General features: G+C 41.0%; 1 long non-coding RNA gene across 1 annotated transcript in view; it reads right to left on the bottom strand.

Annotated features, from left to right (window-relative positions):
- Nucleotides 1-2,875: 2,875 nt before the first annotated feature.
- LOC109488538 overlaps nt 2,876-3,215 on the bottom strand; it is a 6,166-nt gene continuing 5,826 nt past the window's right edge. The window contains exon 3 of the long non-coding RNA XR_004623631.1: nt 2,876-2,934. This is a non-coding gene — a long non-coding RNA (uncharacterized LOC109488538). The remainder of the gene's footprint in view (nt 2,935-3,215) is intronic.

The following is a 3,215-nucleotide window of genomic DNA, read 5'->3' as shown; positions in this document are numbered from 1 at the left end:
GGCACAGTAGGGTCCACCACTTCCAGTTTCCAAGAAGGTCCAATCCAATGGGTGGATTTGCATTCATGTTTTTATCTGTCTGGTTGTTTATGGCTACTTGGTATGTGACCTGTTGACTCTTCTGGTCTATTGTTATCACTTTTTATGTCTTTAAACACATGCCATTTCCTTGGTCCTGGCTGCTATCATTGCTCCCCTGGATTTTTGCAGCCTTCCAGCTGGTCTCCCTGCCTTGAGTTTTGTCCTCTGAACTAACACCCTTAATTTCTTCTCCGTAATGTACCTAAAGGGATTTTTCCAAAATACTTCATTGATCATGTTATTTCTCTGTTTAAAGTCTTTCAATTCTCCTTATTCTTAAGATAAAGTCCAACTCCCCCCCCCCTTTACAGGGCATCTGCTTAGTCTCAGGTGTAACTCTCTACCTCTCACACTTTAAGCTTTAAGCCATCTGAACTTCATTCAGTTGAGCAACCAAATTTCAAGAAGAGGAGGGAGATACCTGGGGCTTAAGAACAGCCATTTAAATGCTGCCAGGTTTCTCTCCACTATCTTTGCTCTTGGTGTATCATTTCATCTCTTTGCAGATTAGTTTCTCTGAGTGGTGGGAAACACGGCCACCAATGACTCCAGACTTGTACCTTACTGCTTCTGCCATTGAATACAGTGGAGCTCAAGTTCCCTGTGGTCCCAGGTCCAAGATGCAGCTTGGATCAGGTGTTTACCCCTGGTACACTGACGTGGGATACAGGGTTCCATTGCTTTAGCATGGTGACTCAAAGATTTACCTCGTGCAGAGAGAAATAAGGCTTGCTGCAGATTGTCCCAAGTTTACTCAATCAAAATCAGAAGAGAGAAATGAAGGAAGATTTAGGTCAAGTGAGGTATTTCTGGCCTTGGTGACTTGGCAGATCGTGGTGACTTTGAAAAGGATAGGAAGCACATGGGGAAAAGTAAGTTTAGGGGTAAGAGGAAAGTTCACTTTTTGAGTTCGACATGCTATCCTGTTGGACATCCATGTACAGATGTTCAGAAGTTGGTAAGAAATGTACACAGAAGAGAGAGACGGGCTGGAGGTTAGAACGGGCACCATCTGTGTTTAGGGAGTGGTAGAAGCTGAGATGTTGGGGGAGAAGGTCTCCAGACATAACTCCAGAGGGTATCCTACACTGAAGGGAGGTCAAGGGTACTGTGGGAGGTACAGGAGGCTGTGAGAGTTAATATGTCTCAAGTACCAAAACCTAACATGAACTACTCTTAAAATTTGCATGACTGCCCTATGGCAAAGTTATGGTGTGCTTATTATTATTATTACCTTCATTTTACAAGGAACTGAGGCTTATCAGTAGTCAGTAATTGGTCCAAAGTCTCAGACAGCAGTAAATACAAGTTTTAATCTGTGACTGATTTATAGAACTCTGACCACTACAGTGTATCGTCTCTCACATGGCAATAGTAGAAAAAATCCAGGGAGCCAAATGAAGGAGTCTGGAGTCAGGAAAACTAAGAAAGGAGAATTTCAAGAATGAGGGGATGACTAATAATATAAAGTGTCTATCAAGTTTATTTTTAAAATACAATTTAAAACAGCCATTGGTTTGACAATTGGGAAGTCAATACTGATCAACTTGACTCTTGGCAGGTCTAGTAGGCCTTCATGGTTCCAGATAGAGCCATCAGTAGAAACCAAAGAAGCAAAATGGACTTTGGCCATGTCCTAAAAGTTTCAGGGTAATCTACAAAGGGGTTAGAGTGTCCTAGAAATTATAGGAAAGACACACAAGGTGTTAGCCAGAACAGAACCAGTTTTGGTTATACTGCAAGTAAAACAAGGTCAGTTGTGGTGAATTGTACCATCTATTACCTGAGCTTACAGCCCTGTCCCATCCTCCTGGAGGCATCAGCCCAAGTTTTACTAAGCCCAATACCAGAGCAAATTTATAGTCTCAGATCACAGGGTTGTTACCCTGAGTATAAATGTCTAAAATTCAAGGGGTGCTTTGCTGGTTTCAAATTGTTTCCAAATACTTTATCCTCACTCAGCCATAGATGAGGTTCTGTTTCCATTTTATGGATGAGGAACCTGAGGATGGGAAAGGTCAATGGGTTTTTTTTTTTTTTTTTGGCATACCACTTTATCTGCTGCCGGAGTGTGAAAGGTCATTAGACCCAGTATTGCATCTTTAGGATCTGTGTTGGAAGGGTTTCAGACGTCATAACATCTCTTATCCAACTGCTGCCCAACCCACAAGCATTACAGGAAGGCGGTACAATCATTTCAGAAACTTTCACTATGTGCTACCCATTTTACAGGCAAAACTAATCGTGCTCGCACAGGTCTACACGGGATCTCATCTCATGTAGTCATGAAATACCTGGATTGTCTATACCTGTCTGATTAGGCAGGGAACAGCACATGATTGTGTTCTAAAATAAACTTGGTTTTTTCCCCCTCAAACAGAAGTATTCTTGCTAATTAAGATGCTGTTAAATACAAAAGGTACAATAAAGGAAATAATCTCACCATCTAAAGATAACCACCGATAAGAAAAATATTAAGAAATAAGAAAACTTTTAAAGAAAAGAGGAAAACTACAAAGGACAAAGATGCCACTGTTAACACTTTGGTGTATATCATGCCAGCTGATTTGTTTTTATTCACACTCACATACATGCATTTAAAAAAAAATTGATCACTTTAAGTGTATTGTTCAGTAATTTGTTTTCATCTAATGTAGACTTTTTTCCATGTTAAAAAATGTAGCTCTCCAGGGGCGCCTGGGTGGCACAGCGGTTAAGCGTCTGCCTTCGGCTCAGGGCGTGATCCCAGCGTTCTGGGATAGAGTCCCACATCGGGCTCCTCTGCTATGAGCCTGCTTCTTCCTCTCCCACTACCCCTGCTTGTGTTCCCTGTCTTGCTGGCTGTCTCTTTCTCTGTCAAATAAATAAATAAAATCTTTAAAAAAAAAATGTAGCTCTCCAATATCATTTTTTTTTTTTTGAGTAAAGCGATTGAAGTTTATTAACTGAAGATACAGAGAAAGCTCTCAAGAGTGAGAGGGGTCCCAACAGGGTTGCTAACAAGGGCCTTTAGGGTTGATCTTTTATAGAAAGCTAACCAGGTAACTTAAATCCTTTTAACATCTCTATTGATAACACCTTCAACGGCTTACTTCCATTTTAGGGTCTGGTTATTCTTTGTCAGTCACAGGTGA

The sequence above is a fragment of the Ailuropoda melanoleuca genome, chromosome 2 (genome assembly GCF_002007445.2).
Source record: "Ailuropoda melanoleuca isolate Jingjing chromosome 2, ASM200744v2, whole genome shotgun sequence".
NCBI lineage: Eukaryota > Metazoa > Chordata > Mammalia > Carnivora > Ursidae > Ailuropoda > Ailuropoda melanoleuca.
The sequence above is the reverse complement of the archived record's forward strand: the minus strand, read 5'-3'. Positions and strand labels throughout refer to the sequence as shown.